Raw genomic sequence first — 15,491 nt, forward strand, 5'->3', positions numbered from 1 at the left:
TAACGATTTTTTTATTTTTTTTAACTAAAGTAAAGTGCTGCCAAAAAGCATTAACATCTAGGGCGGAAAACGAAAAATGGAAGAACATCTTAATATTTTTCCTTTTTAATTTTTTATAATATTTTATATGATATTTATTTTATACTAATATACAAATATTTTTTAATTTTCTAATATTTTACACTAATACTTTTTCCGAAAATAGCGTATTGCGACCCCGAAGGATGGCTGTTTGGTCCACCCAGCAAATCGTGGTAGCATAACCGCGTCACAAATTAGTGGAAAAGGTCAGTAAAAGCCCCTAAAAAGATCTGTACTTCTCATACTTGTCTATTCTCCTATTCCAGGGCCACCAATTTTTTTTTTTACACTTCAAAAGATAAATCTAACTATTCCTATACAGGGTACGAAAATAAACTGTACAAAACAATTCCCATTTGCTTATCGATCATCATATCATTTGTGGTTTTGTACAGTTTTGTACATAGTCAGAAAGTAATTGTAAGATTCACTGTCATTTTCCCCAACTAGAAACGTTTGCTTTTCGTTTGTGACAATTGTTCCATAGGGTACGTTTATATGTATGCAAACGTTTCAATTACGTGAAAAATATTTTTTTCTGTAAATTTGCATATCCAATTCAATTAAAAAACATGTACTACATACATACATATAGTTTTCTCTGCACGATTCATTTCGTTTGTTGTTTCGTCTGTAACTACTAAACTACTGTAGTGTACTATCGCAAAGTGAACTCAGCAGTTTTGTTTTCGTATTGTACCGTACTGTTGAAGTAATACACGAAACGAAATAGTAACGTACAATATAGTTTATTTTCGTACACTGTTCCTATACCTGTCTCCGGTCGATAAATTAGTACTGACTACAACTAACAAGCATTTTTTTTATGTTTGTAATCTTTTTGAAGATCTGAGTAGTTCAGTTTGCAGGATGCTTTAATTTAATATATTTAAGACGTAGTACTTATGTATATGTACATACCAGAAAACTAAAAAAAAATGTATTATAACCACACATTTATGTATGCAGTTTTCCAGTTTCCTCTCATAAATACTTCTTAGTAAGCATGAAATTCGTTTAATTTTTACATCGAGTTCTCTCGCCAACTTTGAACCGCATTAACAGTAACGAACTAATTTTAAATTTTTCCACCCCCAAGCCACTAGCCAACATACAGACCGCCCACCAATGCAGGCCATACCCACCGTGCTGAACAAGAAACACATACCCACATACAGGTAATCGGCTTGAAGGACACAGTGCATTTTTGACAATCGCATTGAACTGTCAATGTTGGATCAGTGCTGCCACATAAAGCAAAACTTAAAAGTAGAATTTTCTTTTAAAAATTTATGAATTTACGAGTATTATCAAACTGCGTTGTAAAATGAACAAATACGCTCAAACGGGGCAGGCAAATTTACGTTGTGTAGAACTGGCTGCATTGGCAAACAACCCCACACAAAAACCACGATACATGCGAACATATACATACACGTATCTCCATGTACATTTTGTTAGTAACACAGTAGATTTCACAAAGAAATACATATGTGCTTGTGTATGTGTTCGTAATTTTATGTAACTAAATGTGTATATGTGAGTTCGCACATGAACGAAATATCTAGCTACATACATACATATATGCGGGCTGTTTGTGCTGGCAACGACGCTGCTGGCTTGTGTTTCGAGTTTTCCTTTTCGCTTGAATATTTTGCTGTTCCAGCAGCGAAACAGCCACCAAGAAGCGAGTGAACCAACGAACGAACGGCCGACCGCAGTGGCAGCGAACGTTGTTCATACCGAAACGCACCAAAAAACCACCAAAAGCACACATAAACCGTACCTAACGCTGCATTCACCCTCGCCAGCGTCGACATCGCTGAAATCATCATAACCCATACACTCACACACTTTCAAGTGTACTTTGTACATCTATTTATTTCTGCCGTTGATGTTTTCATACGAAATGTGTTTTTCGCTTTTGCCTTTATTACTGCTGCCCACCTTTTGTTGTTTTGGGTTTAATCGTTGCAGCTGCTTTTGTCTACATGTCCTCGAACAATCTGGCAACGTACCACAGGAGAGTAAATGATTGAAATAACGGTAAAGAAGCTCTTAAATCTGGCAACTCTGGTCATTTAGTTCTGCGCGACTACCCTGCCAATGCTCCTACTCACAAAAAAAGCGTACGAATACTTTAACGATTTTTATTTGTTTTTGTTTTTGCCACTATTTTGTTGGTAGTTTTGCCGCTTCGTCGTTATGCTTTGTGGGCTCCTGCTCTCCCGCCATGGCAGCGACTGTAGTCAGCCACCAATAATTTAGGTCCGTTGCCCACTCGTTGCAATCGACAATTGACACAAGGCAGCAACCAGCAAAAAAGCCTTCGCAGCATTGCCATTCGTCGGCTGCCACTCGGCGGTGTAGCATGTCGCAGAGGCGCATATACTACTTGGACGCCGACGCCAGTGAGCCCCTAATTTCTACGATGGGCCAGCACTCGCTCCAACAGCACAGAATGCACAGTGGAATGAGCGTCATAATGCCAACAAAATCAATGACTGTAGGCGACAACCGAACCGACTGACGAATAAAACGGAACGACTATTTGTTTGTTCGACGCGTTCGCTCTTCGTTTACATTCGTATAAGCGTAGTGGAGGATAATATCAGTACTTTCCCAGCTACTTAAGTCTCTCCAAAAACTGGTAAATACTTTGGCCCAGATTCCATCGATTTATGATGGCCTAATGGAAAGTTGGTTGGTTTTGTGTGATGACGGCGTGGCGCATTGGGTCGAAACTGCAGTCTGAGAGTGGTAACTTATTACAACTGAACGTCATCGCTAAGTGCTTATTTTAGATCTGTCCAGGAAGAATTCAAGATCGTAAAATTCTCACTCCTCTTTTCAAAGTAAATACCATGGGCGTATTTTTCAGAAAAGGAATACATATGATATACTTAATTCCCGGAAACTCGAAAGGTCTGGTTTAGTTACACAGAAATCTGGAGAATTAATGATACTTCGAAAGTTTCCTTGATCGTATTTTATAACAACAATCCTTCCCCTGACCACGTTAGAGCGCTGAAACTGTCCTTAGGTAGTTCATTCAAACTTTTTAAAACGACTTGGTAGACGATAATATGGAAATCAAGGCATAAAACGGTATGACGACCGGTCCTTAAGGCGGGAGTTACTAAAGAAGGAAGTCCTAGAAAAGTTTACTAAAACCAGGGGGTGTTCACTCTTGCCAGTTTATCAGGATAGCTGATTAAAAATTATTATTCTGTTGTGCATTTTATTGTTGTAAACTGATTAAAATATATACTCACATAACCAGATGACCTGATAACCAGTCAAGTGTTAACACCCACAGTATTGAACTTTAACTTAAAAAGGGAGTACCGACTGTGACTTATCAAAGCCCTATACTCATGTCATATGCCGAGTACCTAATGGAGAACAATTGGGCAACACTGAAGAAGAGTATAGTAGGTATGTACAAATAATTTTTTTTCATCTTTCTTATTTAATGTTGTCTTGAATGTTGTAAAGCAAGATGAAACCCACAGGAATCAGACAGGCTCCACTTGGACGACAGGAGTAACATCGATGCTTCGATGCATCGGAACACAAACGCTAAAATACATCGCCATAAAAACATCGTTATATCGTTGGTTTCCGGTGTTAAAGAATTTCCTAAACCTCTATAAAAAAATATACAATTTCACTATCAGTCAACAAAAAACCCTTTTGAAATAATGAAAAAGTTTAGTCCAAGGCATAGACTTAGTAAATATTGAAAAATTGTATACAGACAAAACAAAGAAGTTGAAAAAAATCAAATATAAAACTTTGAAACATACCACTTTCTATAAATGGACTAAAAAGCACAAGGTCGATTTTAAGCGATCAATTTAATCAATTTGTAAAAACCGGGTTTGGGTATATGTGCACACATATTTGAGGGATTGACAACGGTATCGTAAGTGTCGTATTGTTGTATGTCGTAAACATTAGAAGCTTTAATAAATGTTAAGAGAACTTAAACCCACAACCCACTATTTTTAATACTGCGAAAATTCATAATATGACTTTGATGGTACTTTGCGAACCCCCGTAGCATATTTTTTAGGCATTTAAAGCTCACGAGATACAACAATATGATACTTACGATACCGTTGTGAATACCCCAATCATTACGATTATCCTTCGATCCTCGACGATTTACCAAAATCCTTCAGGTTCATATCATTGGATTGTTATATAAACGCTCAAAATTACCAAGTTACAGTTTATTGTACAAAAAAGACACTTTACAATGCCTGTTAAAGCAATTACAAAACTTGGTAGCAAAATTGATCGTAGTTTCACAACTGAACTTGTGGCTTGACGATTCGCAACTGAACGTTTTGTGCGCTGTAGCAACGCTTTTATATACCCGGGCGCTTTCGACACATGGCAGATCTAGAAGGTTCTTATCGAATGCTTAGTTATCGAACACTTCCGTCCTTCTCTACTGGAACCATCTGCCATTCTTCTCTAGTCTGCTTTGACGAACAATTCGCGCTTTCAAGTATTCGCCAGACTGCCCTCCACCTAAGTCTGACCATCCTCAGACACACTAGCTGTTTCAAACGCTGAAAGCCTTCATCTTGGTTCTCGGTCTCCAATGGTCTGGATTCGATACACTACGTCATTCGGCCGTTTGACAACCTTCGCATTGTACAGTAACAATAAATATCCTTCTTAAAAACCCTCGGAATTCATGGCTTTATCATACCTGGCTATCATTTTGTCACTCATAATTTGTGTATGTTTTCTCAGAAGAGCATGTATCTCCCTCAGCTCTTCCTCCAGGATGTTGGTTGTTTTCCAATGCTCCTTGCAGCGTCACTTACTCTAAACCTCAGAGACTAAGCAAACGCAGCTCAATGTCGAAGATTACCCTTGCAGGAGTTTTACCCGTTGTTTCATGCACTGCTGACCGGTGTCCCATCAGGAACAAGGGTATTGGGATGTATCTTTCTGATTTTTGTCTACGACTATGACGACGCAAATGTTCTTGCAGGGTTCGGTTGAACGGTTCCACAATTCCATCTACTTAGGAATGAAGAGCCGTTGATCGAGTTTGCTTGATACCCAGTACCTGGCACTTCTCTTGGAAGACCTCAGATTCAAAGTTTCTTGCTTGTTCATAGTTCAGTTCTACACGTATACCGTATCTCGCAACCCAATTGTAGGTGAATAGCTTTGCTGCAGTTTTAGCTTCCTGGTTTGTAATTGGGTATATCTCTGGTCATTTGCTGAAGTAGTCCATAACCACAAGAACGTATCTGCTTCCCAGTCTTCTCATAGGAAATGGACCGGCTACATCCAGGCAATCCGCTCGAATGTTGCATCTGAGTTGTAATTCTTAATCTGGCCATGACTTCTTGATTTCGGCCATTTAGCTGCAATATACGTTGCGCAGTTGGCAATCTATTCTGCGACCGATTGCCGACAACCAACCCAATTCTCTCGGGGTTTTAATAATTCCCAGGTGCTCTCCTTTCGGAGCTCGGTGGAACTCGTTGAGAACATTAGGAACTTTTGACTTTGGAACAAATACTAGATTCCAGATGCATCGGACATCTTTGCTCCCGCATATCCGATGTAAGCAACCAGTTACCATCTTTAAGCTGTCCCATTGTGTGCCGTATGTCTTTTTCAAGTTGCTTTCAGCTAACACTTCCTCCCTTGTCGGACATTTCCTCAGCTTCAATCTCATGCTGACACTTCCGTAGTCGTTCCGTATCTCACTCTTCCGTCGATGTCTACTTCATTGACTGGACATGTATAACCTCATCGTGGGCCTCAGGCTTTACTGCTAGCCTTTGCTTCCTCTGCCAACCATATTTCGGAACGCGCCCACTGCTTTCATAGCCGCCGCAATTTCCGGCCACGTATCACGTGCGGAACGCAGAACGTGATGCAGTGGCTCTCTTCCTGCCGAAACCACTGCCTGTTGAGCACTAAATGGTTTGCCATGACCATTTCCGTGTGCTGACGTCCTCTTTTTCACTGAGTTGGCGAAACCGTCACTCTTTTCCTGCATCGCTGAACCTGACGAAACAAATCCACCTCCATCACTTCCAACCTCTGCGCATCTAACCGCTTCCTTCGCTGGTCACTGGTGGAATCTTCGGGACTTCATCTGAGAACAACCGTCTGCTGCAGTACTGGTTGTCACACACAACGCTAACAGGTCTATTCTGCACGTTAGCGAAGATTTTGTAGCCGGAAGATTTTATTACCAAAAAATTTTACCAGTTCTTGTCACCGCGATTTTAGGTACGTTGGTAATGCAGTTAAAATATTCAGCAATACAGCTATTCAGAATTCTGGAAATCCTGGCATTGCAGATTTCACGTGGCCATACTTTGTTACCAGCTTATGAGCTTGTAACAAATTTTATCGGTTAAGAGTGCACAGAATGCGAAAAGGGTTTACAAGTTGACATGAACATTATTCACCGGTAACAGAATTTTTATTACTAGCGCAGAATAGAGCTGTGAGCGGCAATTCTCTATCGTGATATGTCACGATCTTTCTCTGGAGGTTATCTTCATACCTTGACCAAGTGGAAAGTCCACGCGTTTGATGACTTCATCCACAATGTCTGCTGTAGTACGACGCCACATTCCGGATTATTACCTCGCATGATACTTTTCCTAACGCTTGGTTGCGGAGGCGACCTTCCAACTCCTCTACCTTTGTCCTGTTTTTCTTTGCTCCGTCCGGTATTTGTGTAATCTTCGTATCTAGTGCTTCTAGCTGGGATGAAATATCCGCTAATGATATACGTATCTCCAGCGCTTGTATCTGTGATGAAATATCTGATCTATGTGATTCCAGCTGGGATGAAATCTGCGATGGCATCTCTGGCATGAATGTTTCGTGCGCCTACATTATCTGTGGCATGGCAGGCAATAACGTGTTCGCGTCCATAGCCGTTGATGAACTAGGATCCTTTTGCTGTTAAGGCAATAAAATTTTACAATAATTATCAAAACGATTACAACACCTTATAACAATGCCTTTAAATAAAAAATGAATGCGGTAAATTTTTTTAAGGACACAATCGTTCTCGTTAGAGGGCATTATTGTACAGTTTCATAGTCCTTTAAAGAATCTCCCCAGGACTTTAAAATTAAAGGTTATGCAAATCAGTAAATTTGGGTACATAGCTTCGATGAAAGCTGTTGATGAATACACTTTTCGGCATTCGTTTTCTTATACTTTTAAGTTATTTTTACAGTTAAAGAAAAAAGGAGGATCGGCGTGTTTCATAGATCTTTGGCAAATACAGTATTCAATCGTAACGTAATTTTTACCAAATTAAAGGTCAGACTCATACCTGTTAACAATGCGACTCTCCTTATAACTATACATTAAACATTTTTGTAAATAAAATCCAAAATTACAATTTTACGACTCATCGTATTTCGTCCTTCGAAAATTAAAATGGAGCACATGCGAGCAAATTATTTTTGTGTTGATTTTTCCGACAGGGTGGTACTTTGGAACGGCGGAAATTACTTTTGCTATGATTGCTCAAAGATAACAGGAGTTACATATATATCAAGGAACCAAACTTTGACAAACCTTCACAAGTAAACAAAAAGACCAATATTTAAAAATATTATTTAACAAAAATATCAAAATAGGTCGATTTCAAATTGTCTAGAACAAGGCCATATTAACAGTAATTTACTTAAATTTAGTTTTAAATTCCATGTTAAAAAGGTCTTCACTAAAACACAATTATCGAAGAAACAAGTAGAACGACTGAAAGTATGGAGAAAAAGAACGACCGCAACAATGAACTGTTTATGCTAACGGGAAAGCAGCGCACAGTTGTTCGGATCGCAAATCTAGCTGGACGAAACTATTTAAACAAATACTCGCTGATGGATCTTTACACCACTTCTTACCTAGGGGATTTTTGGGTCGCTGATTACGAATCTGAAGTCACTTATCAAAAATTCAAAATGGCGGATCCAATATGGCGGACGAAAATTTAAAAAAATCGGTGGATTTCTATGAAACTGGGTATCTGGGGGTTTTCTGGGTCGCTGATTACATATCTAAAGTCATTTACCAAAAATTCAAAATGGCGGATCCAATATGGCGTATAAAAATAAAAAAAAAATATCGGTAATTTCTATGAAACTGGGTATCTGGGGGTTTTCTGGGTCGCTGATTACATATCTAAAGTCATTTACCAATAATTCAAAATAGCGGATCCAATATGGCGGACGAAAATTAAAAAAAAATCGGTAGATTTCTATGTAACTGGGTATCTGGGGGTTTTCTGGGTTGCTGATTACGAATCTAAAGTCATTTAATTAATTTACTTTATTTACTTCGGAACGAGCATTTCCATCAGATATTTCTTTCAATTTACTAATCACATAATCACGGACACCTTGTTGTCTTTTAGAAGTTTCAGCAACACTTCTCCAAATGTCAAACAACTCACTTCTTAAGATTTTATTTACCATGACTAAAATTTAAGATCACAGCAAGAAACACAAATAAATTTCAGAAAAAAATTTATAACAGCGCTTAAAGATTTGCATGCCTGTTGTATAATTTTTAATTTCAGAAAGCAGAAAATTCGCGAGTTACTATTTTTTTTAACTCTTACTTAACCAAAGTTTCTATAACTCCAAGTATTTTTCTGTTTTAACACACAACCCCTCCCCCGCCGCCCCTCTTCCCGGTGGATCCGCCACTGATCTTATATTTATATTCAGATACATTGCTGTTAATAATTACTTTTGAATTTTGAGATTTGACATACTGTCACTAAAATGTAAATATCAAAGCCAATTGTTTAAACTTGGTTATCGAACTTACCCTCTGCATTTGCGAAGGTGTAAAGAATAATATGCAAGTGGTTTTATAACGGCCTTCGGCGGCCTTTACTTTTCCGACTCTTTAATTTATCTTTTTAATTAATCAAAACGATGATTTTTCAGAATAAATTTGCTTATACCAATGTGGACCTAAATTGCGTTATGACCTGTGAATCTATAGCGGAATAAGTGTAATTTTTTGTTTATAAAGTCAATTTGCAATTATGCAAATATCTGTGAGTGCAATTAGCAATCTTTTAAGTTAAATTTTAGCTTTTAAAATAGAGTTCTCAAATAGGCGGCGTTGACTTACCTTTTTTTGTTTGTTTTCATATGTTAATGCTTTAATAAATGCAATTTCTATTTGAATGTATTGTCAGGAATGTATTCCAAGTACCATTAAGTATTTTAAAAACAAAAAAATTTTGATTTTCGTCCAGCTAGATCTGCTATCCGAACCACTGTGCAGCGGAGAGAGTTTTCATGGCTACCATTCAATAGATCAGATATTTAGCTTTAGATAGTATCTTTTCCTGGCTTTTTGCAACAATTCATAAATCTGACTTTTGACCGGTTTTTCTGCATAAATACTTCCATGTGCAGCGGTTGCCCCTCGGCAGACAGTGGCAAACCTCCGAGTGCATTTCTGCCATGCAAAATCTTCTAATGAAATCCGATTGCCGTTCGGAGGCGGGGTAAAACTGTAGGTGCCTGCATTTGTGTACAATAGAAATTGGTGGAGAAGCTCGGCCAAACACTTGGAAGAAGTATAAGCGGCAAAATATTATTATTAAAGGAAACCATTTTACAAGTGCCAGAAAAAATTTAGTTCTATGCATAGGCTTGCTTTACATAATAAAGTTAAATATTTAAAGCCTCCTGCAACATCACTTACTCAACTCCCAACCTGCCAATCGGACAAACGAAACCCATCTGACAACAGATCCTGTCGCTTGCAACCAAAGTGCAGGCTGGCGTTGAGCAAACTTATCGATCGGTGCGCGACTTTTTGACGCATATCTGTGTTAAAGCTATATGTGTGTTTGTATGTGTGTGGCATATCCGTTTCGCAGAGCCTTCGGGAAGGAGTGTATGCGTGTTTGGACTAGAGAATTATGGCATAAATATGTACGTTCATTGCCTTGTGTGTGTGTGAGCTTAGTTCTAGCGCTCGTTCGCATTTGGTTGATGTTATACTTGCTTGATTACTAGCTACATGACTGGCTGAGTTGCTGTTAGCTTATTATTATTTTTGCTTTTTATTCGTTCAGTTCCCATTCAGTGCATAGACTAGCCAGAAAGCCAGCACCATCTAAAAATCCAACATATAGAAAGTCTGTACTCGATGCTGTTGAGGAAAAAATACTCATAGCACAAAATATAAAAACCCAACTGGCAATATTATTTATTTAGCGCTATTTCACTCAATCACAGTGCTTGTACTCGCTCTAGCTTGCCACGGCATAGGCAGCAGTTGGGAGGCGAGCTGAGTAGAGTGAAGTCGAGTTGGATGGGTATATGGCAGATACAGATATTCATGCCAACAGCCATGCACGCATACATACGGTGTACGTTTGTAAGCACATATGTTTGTAGACACGTACGTACATGCATATATATATTTGTAAATACGTGTGTCTGTATGCATTTGAATTTATATTTTTGTATGTATGTATATTTCCTTTGTATGGTAAAATATAGATGCGGATGTATGTACGTATGTACAGAGTTGATATTCGAAGTACGGGCGCGAACGAGGTGTATGGAGGAATGAAAAAGTGTACCCACACACGCGCGAACAAATACACAGAATTGGAGAATGACAGCAATAGCAACAAGAAAAATATCATGCCTGGCTTTAGGATGGTCGATTCCAGATGCAATACACACTCGCACAGACGCACACACAGCCGAGACCCACACTCGTCTGCATATACAGACGATTTATAAACATACATATGCACACTTTGACAGTCAGTCGCTCTGTTTACTGCCTGTTTTTTTTTTGTTGCTTTCGCCGCTGCCATTGCTGTCAATTTTCGCTCGTTCAATTGCTTACTGCTTCGCTACGTTATTCGTGCTTTCGTGTGCTCAATTTTCCTCTGTTGCTGCTGCGAGCGACCTTATAGCCCCACTAAACTGCTACCAGAGGTGTAGGTTAAAAATTCCTTCGAAGGAGTTTCGTTATAATTTGCATGGAATCTTTCATTGATTTCACAAAAAACATATTTAACCCAAATTACATAAATAAAACTAAGTCACCTTTTAGGGCTAACCATTTCTTGGGCTTGGGTACTTGCGTTCCAGTAAAAAGATGAAATTAAAATGGGTATTTAGAAATTGAAGATTTCGAGGGTATCACAAACTGTTTATAAGTACATATATGTATGTCCCGTTCTACGTTATCACGAAGTAAAATGAAATGTCGAAAATTCACATTAAAATAAATGCATGAAATGAAAGAGTTCTTTTTATCATTTCAGAATAACGGAGAACGAGAATCGACCCTCTGTTTAAAAAAGCTCAGTACATAAACACGTTTAGGAAGTTTTCCGAACATATGGACCAATCTTCCAATGTAGGCTGGGCATATCGAAATATCTATGATACGAAACATTGAAACATTAATATTTACCAATACATCAGACCGTGCCTAAAACGTTTCTAGCACGAAGATTTTTACCATTTGAAAAAGTCATTAAAGGTGCTGAGCACGCATGGAGGGGTCTCCATAGCCAATCGACACGGCCAGAAATCACATTCACCCTGTGTTTGGTGAATACATTTCACCGGAAGTAGTAAATGTCTGCAAAATGGGAAGCAGAGAATATTGCAGTTATATTCATTTTGACTCAACTGGGAATTAATAGCGCCGGTAAGGATGTCACCCAAAAGAAGAAAGCTAACTATGATCGCGCTACTAAATAAAAAGTGAAGCTTAGTGCTCAAAGCGCCTAATGACGAAATACCTTACGGAAGGAAGTTCAGATTGGCCAACGATTTCGATATTCCCTTCACATTAAACCAAAGTTCAACTATTATTGAGGATCGATGATCCTTTTCTATCACCTTGACTTTTTCTAACCACAAGATTTATCTTTTGTTAAGGAGGTGGCATATACCTGAAATTCGCTACCATGTGGGCAATTTATTTTACTCATGAGGCTAATGATATAAATAAGTGGGTTTTTGGCAAAAAAAGCCACTAAGTTTAAGTAAAAAAATATTTAAATTCTACACCAACATAAGATCTCAGTTCGAGAGTCATATTCGTTTTAACTAAATTTTTGCACCTTTCGAATTGAATTAAAACAATTCAAATAACCTGAACCCCCTCTACGTACGAGTCTGGCATGCTTTGCACTTATACTGTACATATATTTAGATATTGTTGCTGGCGCTGCTATGCTGCTTGTGCTGGCGAACGAACTCGTAACAAGCAACCATAACAGCAAAAACACCAACAACGAGTACTATGCAATGCAGACAAGTTGCGATGACTGCGGCGCGGCACAGTAGGCCATTCAATGGATATTCTCTTTAAGTAAATTTTCCTAGGCATTGGTTTTTCAATTATATTTTTCTCAAATGCATACTTACGAGGTACTAGCTGAATCTTTCCGGAGTTACTTGTCATCGGTAAGTGAACAATTTGCCGATATTTTTCTGGAAGTAGCGTCACACGCGAAGCTCTCATAATCTAGGAAATATAAGAAAGCAATGTCAACGTATTTACGCAGTTTAGGTTGAACTGAACTGAACAACTGGCAATAAGAAATAATTTTTATCGAGCCAGTGCACCACTTTCCCTTATAATAAAATATTGGAAAGTGTATAGTATTGAAAGTATGCTCCTTTCAGTCTGTCCATTTAAGGTTCTTGAAGAGGTAATGAAGACTTGAAAACTGAGTCACTCTTTAAAAAATGTTCTCCGGTAGGCTAAATCCTTTTGTGGCTGGAAATAAAATGGAAATAGCAAGGAAGGTGATATGCAAATGTTAATAATGGGAAGGAGTAGTGGGTAAGAAGCACCCTTTTCAGCAATCAACTTTGGCACTAAACCAATAGGATTCACTAAATTCCACTTCAGAGTTATTTGAGATGGCAGCCAAATTTTGGCAGGGCCGTTATCTGAAGATTCATAATATAATACTTCTGCGGCTGAATTTTTTTTAAAATCACACATATAACGGGTGATTTTTTAAGAGCTTGATAACTTTTTTTTTAAAAAAAACGCATAAAATTTGCAAAATCTCATCGGTTCTTTATTTGAAACGTTAGATTGGTCCATGACATTTACTTTTTGAAGATAATTTCATTTAAATGTTGACCGCGGCTGCGTCTTAGGTGGTCCATTCGGAAAGTCCAATTTTGGGCAACTTTTTCGAGCATTTCGGCCGGAATAGCCCGAATTTCTTCGGAAATGTTGTCTTCCAAAGCTGGAATAGTTGCTGGCTTATTTCTGTAGACTTTAGACTTGACGTAGCCCCACAAAAAAATAGTCTAAAGGCGTCAAATCGCATGATCTTGGTGGCCAACTTACCGGTCCATTTCTTGAGATGAATTGTTCTCCGAAGTTTTCCCTCAAAATGGCCATAGAATCGCGAGCTGTGTGGCATGTAGCGCCATCTTGTTGAAACCACATGTCAACCAAGTTCAGTTCTTCCATTTTTGGCAACAAAAAGTTTGTTAGCATCGAACGATAGCGATCGCCATTCACCGTAACGTTGCGTCCAACAGCATCTTTGAAAAAATACGGTCCAATGATTCCACCAGCGTACAAACCACACCAAACAGTGCATTTTTCGGGATGCATGGGCAGTTCTTGAACGGCTTCTGGTTGCTCTTCACTCCAAATGCGGCAATTTTGCTTATTTACGAAGCCATTCAACCAGAAATGAGCCTCATCGCTGAACAAAATTTGTCGAAAACACACATTTCGAACCGAACACTGATTTTGGTAATAAAATTCAATGATTTGCAAGCGTTGCTCGTTAGTAAGTCTATTCATGATGAAATTTCAAAGCATACTGAGCATCTTTCTCTTTGACACCATGTCTGAAATCCCACGTGATCTGTCAAATACTAATGCATGAAAATCCTAACCTCAAAAAAATCACCCTTTATAAGATGTTGAAGCGCTATATTTGTCTTTATTCTACAGATATTCATAAACTTCTACTTCAATAGAAATACAATGTAACATATGCAAACAGTTGCAGGCGTTTTGAAAACAAAATATTTTTATAATTTTACTTCACCTACATATTCATTTTGATCCATAAAAACTCGAAATGCCTACTGTGCCGCTCCGACGTGTACGACTATGCCGACGACAGGGTAGGTATACACAAAACGTTGGGCTCGTTCACTGTCCGTCATTTGGACTGTTGAACGAAGCGTTAGCGCAGCGCTGACTTGCTTGATTGTTGGGTATAGTAGGCACATATACATTCGTCCATACATATACGAGAAGAGGTAGATAGCGAGCAACGCTTACACTGAAGATTACCACAACGAAATGAACGATGCGAAGAGACGCAGAGCAAGACGCGAGTCAGCTCTGCTGCTAACATTAATTTGCATTGGTGTGTACGTGTGTTCGTGCTATTGTCGAGTACGGTGTGTGGCTTTAGCAACAACACATAGCACATCCACTTTGTTGATGACGACGACAGCAGCGACGCTGCTGTGCTGCGGACGCAGCCAACACATTTTCAACGTTTTTCTGTGTGCCTTTTGTGAACGTATCTTTCGGTTTGCAAGATTATTTGTGATTTTAGCATGGTAGACTAAGGTACAACGTCGCTCGCACGCACGTTCGTTCGTTCGCTAGCTCGTTTCGTCGTAGTCTCGTCGTTGTTGAAGCAAGCAACCAAAAATTTTGTGTGTAAAGCATTACAGTTAGTAGCACGACACATTAGCCTAGCTAGCTGTCAGTAAAATATGACAACGCGCGTATATTCTGCATTCCAAAAAACGCGGGTACGTGATTGTTTCCACTATATTTTGCTACATCAAATAAAAAATTAAAATATTTTGCCGAAAACATATTTGTTCAAAGGAAGTAGGCAACTAAAGTGTAGCAAATGTGTAGCAATACAAAAATGCGCAAAGCAAAAATTCTAGCATTTGAAGGATTTTTTGGAAAACTGTGAATTGAAAATTACAGCAGCATTGAAGTTAAATGTGTAGAAAAAGTTAACATTTTGGAGAAGAAATTCAATGAATTATTCAGTACCTTATCTGACTGTAGCAGCAGAGTTTTGAAAAAACTAAGTGAAGTATAAGTTTGAAAACATTGTTAAAGTGGAAATTTTTACCGCTCGAGTAACAAAACCAGTGCATGCAAACTAGCAAGCCAGTGAGAACAACGAACTTTGTATGGAATATTATTTGACTACCAGTATTTAAGTATTACCCTTATTAACAAAATAAACTAGTGCAATTTGCTGTTAGTTCAGAAGACTTACCACTCGTTCTTAATCGAAGGAAACAAAAAAAACGCGCTATTCGCCAATCAATCATAAATTAAGGAGCAAACCAAAGTCAGGTGTAAAAAAA

At 38.5% G+C, this 15,491-nt stretch overlaps 1 protein-coding gene and 2 long non-coding RNA genes across 3 annotated transcripts in view; 1 reads left to right on the forward strand and 2 right to left on the reverse strand.

Annotated features, from left to right (window-relative positions):
* The window catches only part of LOC118744604, a 248,084-nt gene that overhangs the window by 197,271 nt on the left and 35,322 nt on the right, over window positions 1-15,491 (reverse strand). The gene's annotated exons all lie outside the window — the stretch shown is intronic.
* On the reverse strand, window positions 9,454-9,877 carry LOC118744597. Its single transcript, XR_004993572.1, has 2 exons — window positions 9,823-9,877; window positions 9,454-9,684 (listed from the first exon to the last, which is right to left on the reverse strand). It is a non-coding gene; the product is annotated as an uncharacterized LOC118744597 (long non-coding RNA).
* The window catches only part of LOC118744550, a gene marked incomplete in the record, with an annotated part of 46,740 nt that continues 45,936 nt past the window's right edge, over window positions 14,688-15,491 (forward strand). Inside the window, 2 exon segments of the mRNA XM_036477670.1 lie at window positions 14,688-14,912; window positions 15,100-15,491.

This window comes from Rhagoletis pomonella, unplaced genomic scaffold, assembly GCF_013731165.1.
Source record: "Rhagoletis pomonella isolate Grant_MI unplaced genomic scaffold, Rhpom_1.0 Rhpom_scaffold_00001, whole genome shotgun sequence".
NCBI lineage: Eukaryota > Metazoa > Arthropoda > Insecta > Diptera > Tephritidae > Rhagoletis > Rhagoletis pomonella.